This window comes from Chlorocebus sabaeus, chromosome 12 (genome assembly GCF_047675955.1).
Source record: "Chlorocebus sabaeus isolate Y175 chromosome 12, mChlSab1.0.hap1, whole genome shotgun sequence".
NCBI lineage: Eukaryota > Metazoa > Chordata > Mammalia > Primates > Cercopithecidae > Chlorocebus > Chlorocebus sabaeus.
In genome coordinates, this window is record NC_132915.1 from 76,486,575 (window position 1) to 76,507,007 (window position 20,433).

General features: G+C 39.8%; 1 long non-coding RNA gene across 2 annotated transcripts in view; it reads left to right on the forward strand.

Moving 5' to 3' along the window:
* The window catches only part of LOC103219065 (uncharacterized), a 275,379-nt gene that overhangs the window by 225,180 nt on the left and 29,766 nt on the right, over positions 1-20,433 (forward strand). The window contains exon 2 of one of the 2 annotated variants that reach the window (XR_012094943.1): positions 3,863-3,974. This is a non-coding gene — a long non-coding RNA (uncharacterized lncRNA). Of the gene's footprint in view, positions 1-3,862; positions 3,975-9,423; positions 9,495-20,433 lie in introns of those variants that run through there. The other variant, XR_491824.3, reaches the window with a different exon arrangement.

Below are 20,433 nucleotides of genomic sequence, written 5' to 3' on the forward strand. Positions count from 1 at the left end.
ACATATATAAATGGAAAGATTTCCCATGGCCATAGATTGGAAAAAAGTAATATTCTTAAAATGTCCGTACTACCCTAAGTGATTTACTGATTCAGTGCCATCTCTATCAAAATCCCAATGTCAATCTTTATAAAAAGAAAAAATAACTTTCCCAAAATTCATATGGAACCACAAAATACCCCAAATACCCAAAGTAATCATCAGAAAGAACAAAGTTGGAGACATCACACTTCTTTATTTTAAAGTATATTACAAACTTACAAACCTACATTAAACAAAACAGCATGGTACTGGCATAGAAACAGACATATAGACCAATGGAACAGAATAGAAAGCCCAGAAATAGAATAGAGAACCCAATGCATGGGTTCCTCCCAAAAGAAAATATTAAAATGTTGAGTAAACATGTAAAAAACTTATCATCATAAATTATAAGGAAAATGCAAACTAAAGCACAATTACATACCACCAAACAACACCCACCAGTATGCTGAAGTTAAATTAACTGACGTTATCAAGTGTTGATGAAGACATGGAGGAACAGGAACCCTCACATGCTGTCTGTAAGAGTGTACAGTAGTATAACCATTGTGGATGACTCTTTGATGGGGCATCTCCTAACTCTGAACGTGTACTTGATGACCAGCAGTTCCATTCCCAGATCATATTTAACACAAGAAGAAATCTTGGGAGGACATACCCCACCAGATACATATGTGCAAATATGTGGTATACATATAAGCACAAAAGAACATAGGAACATTGTTACAATATCTAAAATTTGGACATAACCCAAATACTCACCAATAATAAAATCAGTTTAGTTATTTTTCACATATTCATATCATAGAATAGTAGGAAAATGAAAGAGCAACTACACACAACTACATGGATCCATTTCACAAAATGTGAGGAAAATAAGCCAAAAATAAAAGTGTAATTTTATTTTCTTTCTCTCTGGCTCAAAAATAGGCTAAAACTAGTCAGGCATGGTGGCTTACACCTATAATCCCAGCATTTTGGGAGGCTGAGGCAAACAGATCACCTGAGGTCAGGAGTTCAAGACCAGCCTGGCCAACATGATGAAACCCATCACTACTAAAAATACCAAAATTTACCAGGCATGGTCGTGGGCGCCTGTAATTCCAGCTACTTGGAAGGCTGAGGCAGGAGAATCACTTGAACCTGGAAGGCAGATATTGCAGTGAGCCAAGATTGTGCCACTGCACTCCTGCCTGGGCAGCAGAGCAAGACCCTGTCTCAAAAAAGGAAAAAAAAAAAGAAAGGGCTAAAACAAGTAATTACTACCTTTGGTAGTAGAGGGCATGAGGAAGGCTTTTAGGATACATTTTGTGACCTGCGAGGTAGATAATTGGGTGTTTAAGTTTCCAAAATTTTATCACTTTTGCAGTTTCCTGTGTATATGTTATTTTTTGATAAAAATAGTAGATATATCAAAATATTTACAGTATGTATAACTGAGTTGTGCTATCGTAGGTGGCTTTTATTTTCTTTAAGCTTTCATATACTTTTAAAATATGTAATGTTTAAGCATTTGAAAGTGGTTTGCATTTTCTAATCACTTTGATGAAACCTTTTCCTCTTGATCCCTTTCGCCCTTTCCCTAAGTATATGCCTTAGAACTGTCTTGCATCAACTATTCCAGTGGTCTCTTGATCAGTCTTCTTGTCTCTATTCTTGTAAGTAGGAGGCAAAATTATCTACCAAATTCTGGTCAGTTTTGTGGTCTTTAAGAGAATTCCTTAACTTGGAAGCATTTGCTGTTGGTAGCCCTTTATCTGCTCCTCTCTTTTTTTTAAACCACAGCACACAAAACTAATGATACTCCTGTGAACCACATGAAAATTGAAATGTTTTGAAGTGATAGAAGCCAGACACAAAGGTCATGTGTTATATGATTTCTTTTTATGAAATATCCAAAATAGGTAAATCCATAGAGACAAAATACAGACTATTGGCTGCCAGGGACTGAGAGTAAGGGGGTATAGAGGGAGACTGCTTAGTAGTTAGGGAGTTGTTATCAGCTGAATTGTAATACCTCCTGCAAAAGAAAAAATGATATGTTAAAGTTGTAACCCATAGTACTTAGGAAGGTAACTCTATTTGGAGACAGGGTCTTTACAGAGGTAGATAAGTTGAAATGTGGTCATTATAGTGGGCCCTACTCCAATATGACAGATACCCTTATAAGAAGAGGAAATTTGGACACAGACACATACAAAGGGAGGACCACGTGAAAACACAGGGAGAAGACAGCGATTGACAGGCCATGGAGAGAGGTCTGGGGCAGATCACTCCCTCATGGCCCTCAGCAGACATGAAGCCTACTGACACTTTGATCTTGAACTCCCAGCCTCCAGAACTGTGAAAAAAATGATTTTTTGTGATGTAATCCACTCAGTGTCTGGCACTTTTTAATAGCAGTCCTAGCAAACTAACTCAGGGGTTTTGTATTGGAGTGATAGAAACGTTTTAAAACTAGATAGAGTTGGTGTTTGCATAACACTGTGAATGTACTGAATGTCAGTGAGTTGGTTACTTCAAAGGAGTTAATTTTATGTCATGTGAATGCCACCTCAATAAATTTTTAAAAAAAAGACACCCCCCCCCACCAGCTTTCTTACCACCCACCACTCAGCCAGGCAATTTTCCCTTGCAAATGAAGCAAAAGATTGGAGGTTTATTCTCCAGAGAAGGTAAAAACAAGACACTCTGCACTGCCTTCAAAAATTGATGAGGAATTTTGAGAGGCTGTTGTCAAGTTAGCCCATCGTTAAATGTTAAAGTATGTAAACTTAAAATTAAATAAATTATATTAAAGGCACAGACAATAAATACTCAAAATCCTCACTTCCTAATCATTTTACTATCTTTTACTATTATCAGCAGTTGTGAGGTGATTTGTATCTACTGTCTATCTATAGTGGAAATACTTCATAATGATGCGACACTTCCCATCTCTTCTTCAACTTTACTTCAGTGGTACCATGTTGGTACCTTGATATCTTCTGTGGTGCAAATTTTTACTCCATGGAAATCATCAAAAACTACAAATCAGGACACTCCTTTTCCCCCTCCCTCCCTGCCTCCGTTCTCAGACCCGGTTGTTAAACCTCTACTAGCACCCTGCTGCTAACAAATTCTAAGTATCCTGGAGATAAATCACAGTCTTGGACAAACAAGAATCCCCAACAGAAACAGCCTTTGGAAATGCTCTTCCACATTTCCTCACTGTATCCTGGCTTCCTCCTTGTTCACCACAGTGCTGTCGCCCCTGGAAACCACCTCGCATCAGCCAGGGAGAGCGAGGACCCCGGGCAATAGTCCTACATGCTCAGGTTAGCTCCTGGGAGAAGCTGCATCCCCACCGGTGGCACTGACAGCTGGGGACACTCCCCACAGTGATGGCAAAACCGTCTAGTGCTCGGGGCCTTTGTAGCTCCTGGCTGCCATGCTGGCAGCATCCTCTTGGCTGCCACTCACTGGCCTGGCTCTCAGCTTCCTCTGTGTCAAGGCAGGAGCAGCAGGCACTGAGCCACTCTAAATGTTTGCTGGAGTTGGAGCAACCTGGCCTGGTCACAGCTGCAGCCGTGCTTCCTGCCAGACCTCTCAGTGGCTGAGTCAGTGGGTTCATTAGTGGGATGGGAAGAACAGTCCACGAAAGGACCTCCCAAGGTGAGCTTGGCTCTGCCAGTCAAGCAAGGGATATTTGTGCTCCTTACCTGGGAAACAGATGTAGAGGTCACAGGGCAGGCTTAAAGCCATAGTCATCATTCCCTACCTGGAGCCACCAAACCTGCCTCTTTCACTAGGGTAAAAGTGTTGACTTCTTTCTGAACAGGGAGTGGCAAATCAAAGGCATTGCAGCCTCTTTCATCACTGCCGATTGCTGATGCCGACCATGTGCCAAGTGCTTAATACATCACCTTAAATCTTCTCATCCACCCTCAAAGGTAAGTGTTATTTTCCCTGTTTTACAGATGAAGAGAATCAGGCTGAGGAAATTACTTGAATAAACTCTCAAGGAGAGTTTGTGATAGAGCCTGGATTCAAGCTCAAATTCCTTAGACTCCAAAGACAGTGCTCTTCCTGCTGTACTGCCCCTGTTCAGGCCCTCCCATCTGGACTGGTTCAGCCCTTTCCATGTGGATGGCTGCTGCCCATTCACCTCTCCCGCCCCTCTTCCCCTGCTTCCACACATCCTACACACCACAGTCAAATTAATCTCTGTCTAAAAATCTAGATACAGATGCAGATATAGACATAGGCATAGAAATTGACATAAACATTGACTTAGACATAGACATGGACATGGACGTGAACATAGACATGGACATTGACTTAGACAGAAACATGGATAAATATTTTGATGAAAGATTCAAAAGGTCAGGAATCATGTTCGATTCATTTTGTGTCCCTAGAATCTATCACAGTACCTGTTTCAGAGCAAGGATGATCTCCAAAAATACTGGAGGAATTAAACTGAATGGACTATCGTTTCCCAAATAAAGTGTTGGTGACTCCTACCAAATAATAGTACTAGGTACAGAGCCCCTCACATCAGCATCTGGAACTCTCCCCATCTGACCCCACCTGACCCTTCTCATCTTAACTACATCCAGCCTCCACTCTAAGCATACGTGACTCTTTCATGTTCCCTAAGTCCCACATTGAACTCTCTTACCTCCATGTCATTGTTCATACTATTTCCTCCATCTCAAGGACCCTCTTTAGCTCCATCTATCCCTTCTAAAATGTCATGGCCCGTTTAAAATATTACTTCTTCCTTGAAGTGTCTCTGTTTATCTCTTTATGAAATGTAACATTTCTGTCTTCTGAATCCCTTAGCGCTGTATATCTTTCTATGGCCTAATCTTTCTCTGACATAGATTTTAATCATTGACATAATAATTCCCCTTGTCTGGAATGTCCTTCATCCAGACTCTTTTTTACATTCATGATTCAGTCTAATATCACCTCCTCTGTGAAGCCTCTCCAGCTCTCCCAGCCCAGTTAGTCACTCCTACCTAAATGCTTCTGGAACATCTGAATATCCTCCATTGAAGTACTGGTCATCACGGTTATGGTCCAATTACTGTTATCTCTCAACTGCCAAGTGCCTCAGAGATACAGGTGGTACCTTCTTGGACTTTGTCTTTATGGCTTCCACCACAGTTTCAGTGGTAATTGGTAAATAAATAAGTGAAAGACAAGAAAGACACTGTTCCATTTTTCTCTGCTCCCAACCTTCTTTCTTTACCATTCTACCTGTTTGCCTTCTGTTATCAGTATGCTATTTGTAGGATCACAGGTGGAGCCATGGGAAACAAACAAACAAAAAAAAAAAAAAAAAAAAAGGAAAACTAAGCAGCACTCAAAAACATAGGAAAACACAATAGATCATCTGATCTGGGGCACAAAGGCCAGGTTACCAGTTACAATTAGAATAAATGGTTTTCATCAAATGAGTTGGTGACAATGACTGCTAATTTATTTGTAGTTTCAGTATTTCCCTCAAACAACAACAGCAAAAAATAAATAAAAAATTTTTAAAAATAGGGCCTGGCGTGGTGACTTATGCCTGTAATCCTAGCACTTTAGGAGGCAGAGGCAGGCAGATCACTTGCGGTCAGGAGTTCGAGACCGGCCTGGCCAACATGGTGAAACCCTGTCTCTACTAAAAATACCAATTAGTTGGGCATGGTGGCACACACCTGTAATTCCACCTGCTCGGGAGGTTCAGACAAGAGAATCGCCTGAACCTGGGAGTCAGAGGTTGCAGTGAGCCAAAATCAAGCCACTGCACTCTAGCCTGGGTGACAGAGAAAGACTCTGTCTCGGAAAAAAAAAAAAAAAAAAAAAAAAAACTGGAATATTATACTGGTTTATAATATATTTTGAACCCATTGTTCAAGATCATAGGTATGTCCTTTAAAGGAACAGCTGACTTGTGACATATAGGCAAGGAAATGTGTATTTTTGTTAGGAGGTTTTCCCTGGGCAGAAGCTGATAAGAAACACTTAAATGAATAGAGAGCACCAATTGGAAGAGGAACACAAAAGCCTTACTTGCAGGTACTATATCTGTCATCTTACCTCCCACCACCTGGGGCAGCATAAAATGAGTTTTCTTGATTCATTTTAAAGATAAAACAGTTAAAACAGTCAAGTCACAAATTCAACATCGCAAAACAGACAAATAGATTTGTGGTTACTGCCTGTGGTTTTCTAGAAAGAAAAGCAGAGGCAGTAGAAGAACCGTAGGTAGTAGACAAACTGGCTTATCACCAGGGTCCTAATATGTCTTTTTTCCTCCCTTCTGTGCCTTTACCCTGGACCATCTCTTCTACCTAGGAATCCCTGCTTCATAGAATTTAATGAGCACATTAGCAAACATTAGCTAGATCCTCCCAGAGATCTTTATGAGGCTGGTGTCCTCATCCCTATTTTACAGATGAGGCTAGTTGTTAAGACTTCACAGTCCTATAGCTGCTGAACCTAGGTCCGAAACCCTGGACTTTCCTATTTCAACAGCTGTCTCCACCATTTTCCTTTGTAAAATGCATTCCCAAGGCACAACTCAAGGACATCCCAAAAGTGTCCTGATCACTCCTGGAAGGAGACCTTTTGTTCCCGAAATGTCCGTGGACTCCGATAGCAGTACTTTTAGTCACAACCATTAATAATAGGCGAATGCTCCTTGTCCCAGATGCCTATGAGATGTCAGCTTCTTAAGGGCAAGGATTGCGTATCTTTCTAGCCTTTATCTATGAATTCAATATTTTCCCTGAGAAATGCGTGTTAGGTATTCAAGAAAGTCAGAGAAGCCTAGGGTTACTTTCAGCAATTAAAGCCTCTGGCCATAATTTGATGAATTAAAACTGCATGAAAGCAGAAGACACTGAAAGTGCTTTGCTTATATAAATGCATTAATTATTGCCCCATATTCTAGCTTTCATATGAAGTTACAATTGATATTAAACTCATGGAGGAAATGAAAAGACCCCAAAATGGCTAAACTATGTAAACTTGTAGCTCCCCTATGAGCTGGAGGCACAAGTCAAAAGGTCTTCCTACTCACATAACTTTACTTACCTCAGTCTGTGGCATATAATCATGCTTAATAAAAATTCATTTGATAGATAAATGGGTTGATAAATGGACACAGTGATGCATGAAACATATACGTGAGTATATAAATAAGCAAAACAATATTGCTTCTTTTTACTAATGATTTTTGAGGAATATTAATAATAATGCTTTAAACCAAACAAACTAATCCAAACAATGCCATCCCTGGTAAGTTGTCTACAAACAAAGCAAAGCTCTCATGATCTCTATAATTCTGTTTTGACAGTATGGCTTCTGTGTCTGAAATATCTACAATCCCTTTGTTTACAATAGCACCTTAACTGGGTGATTTAAATGAGTAGAGATTGCTTTTACATTTTTCTACAATTATTTAAATGCACATTTCAATTTTCCTGAATTGTGCAAAAGTAATTTGGAAGATTAATTTCTGAAAATACCTGCTGGAATTTGCATACACCAAGCATAATTATTATTGATATTTGCATAGTTCTCCCTGCCCACGTGCATGCACTATTACCAACTGCTATATAACCCATGAAATTATTGAAGAAGTTGCTGTCAGTACAATATGGATTCATCAATAAATGTTCAGCCTCATAGAAGAAAAACAAACTTCACTGTTCAGCTGTAGAAATGTGTCATTTCATTGTATTTATTTAAATGGGGGCAGAATCTGCAAAGATAAATCCAAAGCAAAATAATGTGGCAGTCTTGTGCAACGAAGATTAATGTTATTGCAAAGAACCTCTGAGATTCCTAAGAGGTTGAAAACCTCATTGAAAAGGCTAGAAAAGCAATAGGAATTGAGGATTCTTCGTGGGGAAAAGAAAGGAAATAGGCCAGGCTCGGTGGCTCATGCCTGTAATCCCAGCACTCTGGGAGGCAGAGGTGGGTGGATCCTGAGGTCAGGAGTTCAAAACCAGCCTGACCAACATGGCGAAACCCCTTCTCTAAATACAAAAATTAGCTAGGTGTGGTGACACGTGCCTGTAATCCCAGCTTCTTAGGAGGCTGAGGCAGGAGAGTCACTTGAACCCAGAAGGCAGAGGTTGCAGTGAGCTGAGATCGCGCCACTGCACTCCAGGCTGGGCAACAGAGCTGTTGTTTTAGACTCCATCTAAAAACAAACAAACAAAAACAAAGTAAATATACCCATGCTACAGAGGGGTGGGGTATTAGAGTATAGTCAGAGAGAGAGCTATGCCACACATGGCTAGAAAGAAAATTCACAGAGATTTGGACTGTGGGAATCACAAATTCTTGATGAATGTATGGATAAGTTCATTAAATGCTTATATAAGGTGTTACACAGGAATGTGACATTTCTTTCCTTTAATCTGCTTGGATGGCAAAACCAAATGGAAAGAAATATGGACAGAAATTATGCAGGAGAATAATAATAGAAAATACTTCTATAACACCCATTATGTGGTAGGCATTTGAGACAGAGTCTCGCTCTGTCGCCCAGGCTGGAGTGTGGTGGAGCGATCTCGGCTCACTGCAACCTCCACCTCCCAGGTTCAAGCATTTCCCTGCCTCAGCCTCCCGAATAGCTGGGACTACTGGCGCCTGTGGTAGGCATTCTATTAATAGCTATATATATGTACATATTTAATTCTTATAATAAATAATCATAAGAATAATGTTTAATTCTCATAATAAATATTCATTCATTTAGTTCACCAACTTCGGAAACATTTTGCATATTTGGCATGTTATAAGGGGCTGTGAGAAGCTACAGAGATACACAGATAAAGTCCTTACCCTCAAGTAGCTCATAGCCAATGACACAAAACAGATGTCAAATGTATTTTTATAAATATGTATATTGTATATATGGGGGAAATAGCAATTGACTGTGCTGGGAACTGGAGGGAAGTTCTTAGAGGAAACAAGAGTGGCATTTAAAAAAATAAATAGGCAATTTCCAAATCAATAAGAACAGAAAGCCATATTGGTATGTTGGGCATCATGCACAAAAACGTGGTGCTATGAAATGGCACGCCTTGTTTATTACATCATAAATATCTCATTGCAGCTGGCAGTGGGAGAAGAGGAAAAGACACAGATGACCAAGGCCTTGAGTGCCTTATGGGCAATATCGAGCCACTGAAAGATTTTAACCCTTTTCCCATTTAGAAAAAAAAAGGTGCAGCTCACTGCCAGCACTCGTTTAATTTTACATAAATATACTCTTTGAGGGTCAAGCAAATCTGACTGATTTTCAATGTGAAAAAACATAAAAACCATTCTTTGAGTTATTTCAGACAAAACGAATATAAAAATTGAGTCATCAGAATCATCTATTTCAGATAAATCAGATTCATCAAATGAATCTTCGGCCAACAACTGTTCGAGGACGACGTTAATTAACATCACAGGTACAAATGCTATTTTTTCTAGGATTTGACATTTTCAGTGATCAATAATTACTGTATTTTGTAAATGGAAATACCACTATTAAAAACAGAGTGCTATAAATAGAGGGATGTCTTTTGTTCCCAAAGTCAATATACTACAGTGAGACAAAAATGATAATAAAAGCCAGATATTTCATGGCAAAGGTTATCACAGGGTAAACAGTGCAGCTGCAAGTGACTCTGGCAGGTATTCTTGAGGCAAATGGGAAAAGTTAAGCAGCAAAAGTGACATGGATGGGTTCCACCTTGAAAGGGTCTCTCCAGGGACTCTACAGAGAATGGGCTTATAGCATTAATTCTAGAAGAAGGTAAGTTGTTGCAATTTAAAATATAACCAGGGAATAAAATATCATATTATATATGTATGTATATTTTATAGGTGCAATATATTATATGTATAATATAATGATGTATAATATATTTATCAAAATATATTATGTATTGTAATACATAATATATTTGGCTAGGGAGTAGGGGCTCCCCTGCCCCGTGTGACTCTCAGGTGGGCCCCCGCATCACCTGAGAAGCGTTAATTCTATAGCGTTAATTCTAGAAGAAGGTAAGTTGTTGCAATTTAAAATATGACCAGGGAATAGAATAAAATATCATATTTTATATATGTATAATATATAGGTACAATGTATGTAAAATATGCTGTATCATAAATATATATTATATTTATCAAAAATATATTATGTATTGTACAGATATAATATATACTGGTAAGAATGTAAGTTGTTGGAATTCAAAATATGACCAGGGAATAAAATATCATATATGTATAATATAATATACTATATATTATATGTACTATAAATAGCATATATAAATATATGCATATAATATATAGTATGTATACTATATATTATATATTTATGCAATATATAATATATATTTATGCAATATATAACATATAACAATATATACAATATATACTATAGTATGTATGTAATACATATATAATATAGATATATAATATGTATATAGTGTATATTATATACATATATATTATATGTATATTATATATGTGCCTATCATTGGCTGGTATATCAAGAAAAGTTTCGATTTCTCGGGGGGAAGGGCCAAAATGGCCTACTAGAAGTAGCTGCGATCAGAGGCTCCCATCAAAAAGAACCATAAACAGCATGTGAATCCTGCACCGCCAACGCAGGTATCCATGCTGTCTCATCAGAACAGACTAGGTGTCTGGCGTGATCCACAGAGAGGAGGGAAGAGAGCTGTGGTGTGCTGGCCCACCTGAGAGCCACACGGGGCAGGGGAACCCCTACTCCCTAGCCAAGGGAGGTGGTAAGTGAGTGTGCTACCCAGCTGCGGAAACCATGCTTTCTCCACAGAACTGTGCAACCCATGGATAGGAAAATCCCACTCGCGAACCCTTGCCACCAGGGTCTAGGTTCCCAACCCTGGAGCCATGCAGATTCTCAACAGACTCTGCCTGCTCTCTGAGCCATTTGAGCTCCTTGGGGAAGGGGCAGCAGCCAGCATTGGGACACATAACTGTCTAACACACTAAGTGGGGAAGGGCAGCATCCATCTCTATAGCTCCAGGCTGCACTATTCCCTTGTTGGAGCCAGGGAGGCTGGATGACTTGGTCCCAAGAGCTGTCCCCCACAGGCTAACACACTGACTGTGACAGACTGCGGCCAGAGCATGTCTTCAGGCCTGACCCTGACCCATCCTTCCTCACTAGGTGGGGCTTCCCTGCAGGAACTCCAACAACTCCAGCCGGAGGCTCAGGGACAGAACCATGATCTCCCTGGGCCTGATCCCCTAGGGGGAGAGGTGGCCACAGTCTCTGCTGACTAGCAGACTTAGCCTTTTCTCCTGGTAGTTCTGAGGAAGCCAGGCAGCCCAGACTAGTGGGTTTCCCCCGAGTGAAGCACACTCCCTCACCAAGGGACAGTCAAGTGCTTCATTAAACAGGTCCTGTTCCCCCTGCCACCCAACTGGGTGAGACCCTCCAACAGGGTTGCCAGACACCTTAGATAGGAGTGATCCTACTGGTATAAGGTTGGTGCCCCTCGAGGTCAAAGATCCCAGAAGAAGGAGCAGAGATTCATCTTTGCTGTTCCCCAGCCTCCTTGAGTGACATCTCCAGGCCTGGGAGCAAAATAGATGAATAGGGCCTGAAATGAACTCCCAGCAAACCACAGCAGCCCTACAGAAGAGGGACCTGACCATTGAAAGAAAAACAAACAGCAACAACAACAGTATCAACAACAACAACAAAATCCCCCACAAAAACCCCATTGAAGTGTCAGCAGCCTCAAAGATCGAAATTAGACAAACTCATGAAGATGAGAAAGAATTGAGAAAAAACAACACTGAAAGCCCAAAAGTGCCTCTTCTCCTCCAAATGATTGCAGTGCCTCTCCAGCAAGGGTGCAGAACTGGATGGAGGATGAGATGGATGAATTGACAGAAGAAAGCTTCAGAAGATGGATAATAAACTCCACTGAGCTAAAGAAGCATGTTCTAACCCAATGTAAATAAGCTAAAACCTTGATAAAAGGTTAGAGGAGCTGCTAACTAGAATAACTAGTTGAGAGAAGAACATAAATGATTTGATGGAGTTGAAAAACACAGCAGGTAAACTTTAGGAAGCATGCACAAGTATCAATAGCTGAATCAACCAAGTGGAAGAAAGGATATGAGAATTTGAAGACCACCTTGCTAAAATAAGGCATACAGACAAGATTAGAGAAAGAAGAATGAAAAGGAACAAATGAAGCTTCCAAGAAATATAAGACTATGTAAAAAGACCAAACCTAGGGTTGATTGGAGTACCTGATGGAGACGGGAGAATGGAAACAAGCTGGAAAACACACTTCAGGACATTACACAGGATAACGTCCCCAACTTAGCAAGGCAGGCCAACATGCCAATTCAGGAAATACAGAGAACACTACTAAGATACTCCACAAGAATAACAACCCCAAGACACAAAATCATCAGATTCTCCAAGGTCGAAATGAAGGAAAAAATGTTAAAGGCAGCCAGAGAGACAGACCAGGACACCTGCAAAGAGAAGTCCATCAGACTAACAGTGGACCTCTCAGCAGAAACTCTACAAGCCAGAAGAGATTGGAGGCCAATAATTCAACATTCTTAAAGAAAAAATTTTCAACCCAGAATTTCATATGCAGCCAAACTAAGCTTCATAAGTGAAGGAGAAATAAAATCCTTTCCAGACAAGCAAATACTGAGGGATTTTGTCAACACCAGGCCTGCCTTACAAGAGATCCTGAAGGAAGCACTAAATATGGAAAGAAAAAAACAGTACCAGGCACTGCAAAACCACACCAAAATATAAAGAACAATGACACTATGAAGAAACTGCATCAACTAGTGTGCAAAATAACCAGCTAACATCATGATGGCAGGATCAAATTCACACGTAATACTACTGATCTTAAATGTACTGACTACATGCCCCAGTTAAAAGACACAGACTGTCAAATTGGACAGAGTCAAGACCCATTGATATGCTGTATTCAGGAGACCCATCTCACATGCAAAGACACACATAGGTTCAAAAGAAAGGGACGGAGGAAATTTACCAAGAGAGGAAATTTACCAAGCAAATGAAAAGCAAAAATAAACAAATAAACAAACAGGGATTACAAACCTAGTCTCTGACAAAACAGACTTCAAACCAACAAATATCAAAAAAAAGACGAAGAGGAGCATTACATAATGGTAAAGGGAACAATTCAACAAGAAGAGCTAACCATCCTAAATATATATGCACCCAATACAGGAGAACCCAGATTCATAAAACAAGTTCCTAGAGATCTGCAAAGACACTTAGACTCCCACACAATAATAGTGGGAGACTTTTTTTATTTTTATTTTTATTTTGAGACAGAGTCTTGCTTTTGTCACCCAGGCTGGAGTGCAATGGTGCCATCTCAGCTCACTACAACCTCCACCTCCTGGGTTCAAACAATTCTCCTTCCTTAGCCTCCTGAGTAGCTGGGATTACAGGTGCCCACCACAACGCCCGGCTAATTTTTTGGTATTTTTAGTAGAGACAGGATTTCGCCATGTTGGCCAGGCTGTTCTCAAACTCCTGACCTCAAGTGATCTGCCCTCCTCAGCCTCCCAAAGTGCTGGAATTACAGGCGTGAGCCACCATGCCCAGCAATAGTGGGAGGCTTTAACTCCACCCTGTCAGTATTAGATAAGGAGACAGAAAATTAACAACAATACTCAGGACTTAAACTCAGCTCTGGATCAAGTGGACCTAATAGACATCTATAGAACTCTTCACCCCAAATCAATAGAATATGTATTCTTCTCAATGCCACATGGCACTTATTCTAAAATTGACCACATCATTGGAAGTAAAACACTCCTTAGCAAGTGCAAAAGAATAGAAATCATAGCAGTCTCTCAGACCACAGTGCAATCAAATTAGAACTCAGGATTAAGAAACTCACTCAAAACTACACAATTACATGGAAATTGAACAACCTGCTCCTGAATGACTCCTGGGCAAATAATAAAATTAAGGCAGAAATCAAGAAGTTCTTTGAAACCAATGAGAACAAAGCGACAACATACCAAAATCTCTGGGACATACTTAAAGCAGTGTTAAGAGAGAAATTTATAGCACTAAATGCCTACATCAGAAAGCTAGAAAGATCTCAAATCATACCCTAACATCACAATTAAAGGAGCTAGAGAGGCAAGAGCAAACTAATTCAAAATCTAGCAGAAGACAAGAAATAACTAAGATCAGAGCAGAATTGAATGAGATAGAGATATGAAAATACCTCCCCCAAACATCAATGAATCCAGGAGCTGGTTTTTTGGAAAAAAAAAAAAAAATAGACTGCAAGCCAGACTAAGAAAGAGGAAAAGAGAGAAGACTCAAATAGACCCAATAAAAAATGATAAAGGGATATCACCACTAAACTCACAGAAATACAAACTACCATCAAAGAATACTATAAACACCTCTACACAAATAAACTAGAAAATCTAGAAGAAATGGATAAATTCCTGGACACATACAGCCTCCCAAGACTAAACCAGGAAAAAGTCAAATCCCTGAATAGACCAATAACAAGTTCTGAAATTGATGCAGTAATTAATAGCCTACCAACCAAAAAAAGCGCAGGACCAGACAGATTCATAACCAAATTCTACCAGAGGTACAAAGAGGAGCTGGTACCATTTCTTCTAAAACTACTGCAAACATTTGAAAAGGAGGGACTCCTCCCTAACTCATTTTATGAAGCCAGCATCATCCTGATACCAAAACCTGGCAGAGCCACAACAACAAAAAAACCTCAGGCCAATCTCCCTGATGAACATTGATGCCAAAATTCTCAATAAAATACTGGCAAACCAAATCCAGCAGCATATAAAAAACTTATCCATCATGATCAAGTTGACTTCATCCCTGGGATGCAAGGCTGGTTCAACATATGCAAATCAATAAACTTAATCCATCACATAAACAGAACCAAACACAAAAAATACATGATTATGTCAATAGATACAGAAAAGGCCTTTGATAAAATTCAACATCCCTTCGTGCTAAAAACTCTCAATAAACTAGGTATCGGTGGAACATATCTCGAATAGGAAGAGCTATTTATGACAAACCCACAGCAAATATAATAGTGAATGGGCAAAAGCTGGAAGCATTCCCTTGAAAACTGGCACAAGACAAGGATGCCCTCTCTCAGCACTCCTATTCAACATAGTATTGGAAGTTCCGGCCAGGGCAATCAGGCAAGAGAAAGAAAGAAAGGGTATTCAGATAGGAAGAGTGGAAGTCAAATTGTCTCTGTTTGCAGATGACGTGATTCTATATTTAGAAAACCCCATCATCTCAGCCCAAAAACTCCTTAAGCTGATAAGCAACTTCAGCAAACTCTCAGGATACAAAATGAATGTGGAAGAATCACGAGCATTCCTTTACACCAACAATAGGCAAGCAGACAGCCAAATCCTGAATGAACTCCCTTTCACAATTGCTACAAAGAGAATAAAATACCTAGGAATACAGCTAACAAGGGAAGTGAAGGACCTTTTCAAGGAGAACTATAAACCACTGCTCAAAGAAATAACAGAGGGCAAAAACAAATGGAAAAACATTCCATCCTCATGGACTGGAGGAATCAATATTGTGAAAATGCCCATACTGCCCAAAGGAATTTATAGATTCAATGCTATTCCCATCAAACTATTATAGACATTCTTCACAGAATTAGGAAAAAAACTACTTTAAATTTCATATAGAATCAAAGAAAGACCCTGTATAGCCAAGAAAATCTTAAGCAAAAAGAACAAAGCTGGAGGCATCATGCTACCTGACTTCAAATTATACTCCAAGGCTACGGTATCCAAAACAGCATGGTGCTGGTACCAAAACCAATGGAATGGAACAGAGACCTCAGAAAGAACACCACACATCTACAACCATCTGATCTTCAACAAACCTGACAAAAACAAGAAATGGGGAAAGGATCTCCTATTCAATAAATGGTGCTGGGAAAACTGGCTAGCCATATGCAGAAAACTGAAACTGGACCCCTTCCTTACAACTTATACAAAAATTAACTCAAGATGGATTAAAGACTTAAATGTAAAACCCAGGCAATACTATTCAGGACATAGGCATGGGCAAAGACTTTATAACAAAAGCACCAAGAGCAACTGCAACAAGAGCCAAGATTGACAACTGGGATCTAATTAAACTAAAGAGCTTCTGCACAGCAAGAGAAACAATGAACATGCAACCTACAGAATGGGAGAACATTTTTGCAATCTACCCATCTAACAAAGGTCTAATATCCAGAATTTACGAGGAACTTAAACAAATTTACAAGGAAAAAAAAAAAGCCATCAAAAAGTGGGCAAAGGGTATGAACAGATACTTTTCAAGAGAAGACTTTTATGCGGCCAACAAACATATGAAAAAAAACTCAACATCGCTGATCATTAGAGAAATACAAATCAAAACCACAATGAGATACCATCTCATACCAGTCAAGAAACAATAGATGCTGGTGAGACTGTGGGGGAATAGGAATGCTTTTACACTTTTGGTGGGAATGTAAATTAGGTCAGCCATTGTGGAAAACAGTATGGTGACTTCTCAAGGATCTAGAACCAGAATTACCATTTGACCCAGCAATCCCATTTCTGGGTACGTACCCAAAAAATATAAATCATTCTGCTACAAAGACACATGCACACGTATGTTTATTGCAGCACTATTTATAATAGCAAAGTCATGAAACCAACCCAAATGCCCATCAATGATAAACTGGATGAAGAAAATGTGGTACATATACACCATGGAATACTATGCAGCCATAAAAAGGAATGAGATTATGTCCTTTGCAGGGACATGGATGAAGCTGGAAGCCATTATCCTCAGCAAACTAACACAGGAACAGAAAACCAAACACTGCATGTTCTCACTCATAAGTGGGAGTTGAACAATGAGAACACATAACACATGGAGACAGGGAGGGGAACAACACACACCCAAGGTCTGTTGGAGGGTGGGGGACAAGGGGAGGGAACTTAGAGGACAGGTGCAGCAAACCACCATGGCACACATATAACTATGTAACAAATCTGCAGGTTCTGCATGTGTATCCTGGAACAAAATTAAAAAAAGAAAAGATTCATCATTAATGATAATGGATATAAATCCATATTTCAAAATGTTTGTTTGATCAATACAGTATTTCTACAGGCTTCACAACTTTTCCAGAAAGAGCCCACCGTCTCTTCCCTCCACCGTCTTATGGTCTTTCTACTCTCAGTAAAAGACCTGATCAATTGCCCAGTCCTCCAAACTAGACTCCTGAGAGTCTTCACAAATGCCCCATTCTCTTTTATTCCCTAAATCTAGCCATTCATCATGTTCAGTTACTTCCTTGTCATCCACCCTTTTTAGTTATCTGTACCTTTTAAATACCACACATATCAGTCACAGTTTCTTTATCCTACTATGACTGCCCTAATTTCAGTTGGCATTTTTACCTTGGACGAAAACAACCCTGGTTAAAATGCCAGCCCCACTGTTACTGCAATGTGACTTTGTGCAAGTTATTTAATCTGCTTAACTTCGGTTTACCCATCTGTAAAATGGGATAACAATAGACTTTTCAGAGTTGTTGTGGTAATCCAATGAACAACGCAGGTAATGTTTCTGTACAGTGCTAGTACATAGCAGTTAATTTATGTACCCTATTCTTACATTTAGCCTTCCTATTGCCAGACTCAGGCCTCACCTCCCATCTCACTGCAGTATCAATCCATTCACCATAGTTTATGTAAAAGTGACTTCTCTAAAACACAGATTTGACCAAGTTATTCTCATGCTTAAAACATAGATTTTTCCATGCCTTTTCATCAGCTACAAGACCAATCCAGATGTTTTGTAGGACAGAAAAGGTTTTGAATGGATATCCTGTATTTCTGTGTCCAATCCTGTTGCCACTCCTTAACGTGCCCTTTATTCCACAGAAACATTTACACCACTACACATAAACCACATTCCCTCCCTCTTCTAAGCCTTTGTATTTGCTGTTTCTACATACAGAATACCTTTCCCTGTCCACTGTCACCATTCTTCCAGCTCTCATGTTGCATGCAGCTTACCCTCCTATGGTCAATTCACATGATGATTCTGATGTGAACTCTTGCCTAGTGTCCTGTATCTAAGGATGGAGTTCATCATTCTCATAATTTGTCCTCCTAAGGCCCTCTCCCTATTCCTTGGTCATAACACCCTGCATGCTGTACTGTAATCATCTCCTCTACCACAGCCCACAGCACCCTGTACTGTAACTACCTTAGAAGGTATTTGCCCCACTAGACTGTGTGCTGCCTGAAGGAAGGGTCCATGCCTCACCCCAGCCTCCAGATCCAGCACAGTAACATTATGCTTAACAAGGGCTCAAAGAAGCCTTGGAGTGAGCCCCAGGTAACTAGGTTTTCAGTGGCTTGTATGCTCATGTGTCTATGTGGCTTGTTTCCAGGAAACTGGCCAACATCCTAAAGTCAAACATTTATAGGAAGCCTTTGGCTTTACATATTGAAGGCTTTTAGAATTAGCAATGCACTAGCAGAAGGAAAATCTCAAGTTTTTTTATCTAAGCACAACTACGTGATTAGAAAACCAGTTGCATAGTTGAAAGATCACGGACACAATGGGCAACCCTGCACCTAACTCTCAATTCTGCTAACTTTTAGCTGTTTTATTTTAAGCAAGTTACCTAACTTTTCTGGGTGTCAGTTTCCCCTTCTATAAATTAGAGATGACGTTAAGCAAGTTACCTAACTTTTCTGGGTGTCAGTTTCCCCTTCTATAAATTAGAGATGACAACAAACCACATAGAGTTGTTTTGAAGATTCAAGGAGAAAACATGTGTTAAATATTTAGTGCATAGTATCAATTTAATGTGTGATTAGTATTGCAGTTATTCTCATTCTTATCCTCAGAATTCAACAAACATACCACTTCAAATCCATTAGGATGACTATTTAAAAAAAAGAAAAAGAACATAAGAAGTGTTGGTGAGGATGTGGAGAAATTGGAATGTTCAGGGAATGTAAAATGGTGCACCCACTCTGGAAAACAGTGTAGTGACTCCTTCAAATAAATTCACATAGAATTACCACATGATCCAGCAATTCCGCTTCTAGGTATATACCCAGGAGAATTGAGGCCGGGCTTGGTGGCTCATGTGTATAATCCCAGCACTTTGGGAGGCCGAGGTGGGTGAATCATTTGAGGTCAGGAATTCAAGACCACCCTGGCCAACATGGTGAAACCCTGTTTCTACTAAAAATACTAAAATTAGCCAGGCAGTGGTGGTGGTCATCTGTAATCCTAGCTACTCAGGAGGCTGAGGTGGGAGAATCACTTGAGCCTGGGAGGCGAAGGTTGTGCTGAGCCAAGACTGCACCACTGCATTCCAGCCTGGGCGACAGAGTGAGACTCCGTCTCAGAAAAAAACAAAAACAAAACAAAAAAAGAATTGAAAGCAAGCACCCAAACAGGTATTTGTATACCAATATTCATAACAGCATTATTCACAATAGCCGAAAGGTGGAAACTACCCACGTCAACCAACAAACAAGTAAATAGAGGAATAAAATGTGTACACATACAATGGAATATTATGCTGCCTTTTGAAGGAAGGAAATTCTAGTATGTGCTGAACGTGGATGAACCTTGATGACATTATGCTATGAAATAAACCAGGAGCAAGAGGACAAATAATGTCACATGATTCCACTTACATGAGGCATCTGCAGTCTTCAAATTCATAGAGATAGAAAACAGAGTGGTGATTATCTGAGGGGAGAGGAGAATGGGGAGTTATTGTTTAATGAGTACAGAGTTTCAGTTTGGGAAGATGAGAAGGTCCTGTGGATGAACAGTGGTAATGGTTGCATAGCAACCATTTGTGTAATGTGAATGTACTTAATTCTACTGGACTGTACACTTTAAAATGATCAAAATGTTAAGTTTTATGTTAAGCATACTCTACCACAATAAAAACACTCAATGAACAAGGTTTAATCAGATCTGCCAGAATAATTAAACAGCTACAGTAAAGCCAACTGCATAGTAAAACTCATAGGAGGGCTTTTGGAAGGTTAAAGTGAAGACTCCAGGTTCCTTCAACTCTAATCTGATTCCTTTATCTCAGAATGATGTTGAGATCCTGCAAATCTTTATTTTCCATAGAAGCAAGCGTGCATGCACACACACACACACACACACACACACACACACACACACACACACACACAGTCTCTGGGGCCCATAGAGACACAACCTGGAAACAGGGCTTGCCAGGATTAGAGAGCCAGGCCAGCCCATGTATCATTCAC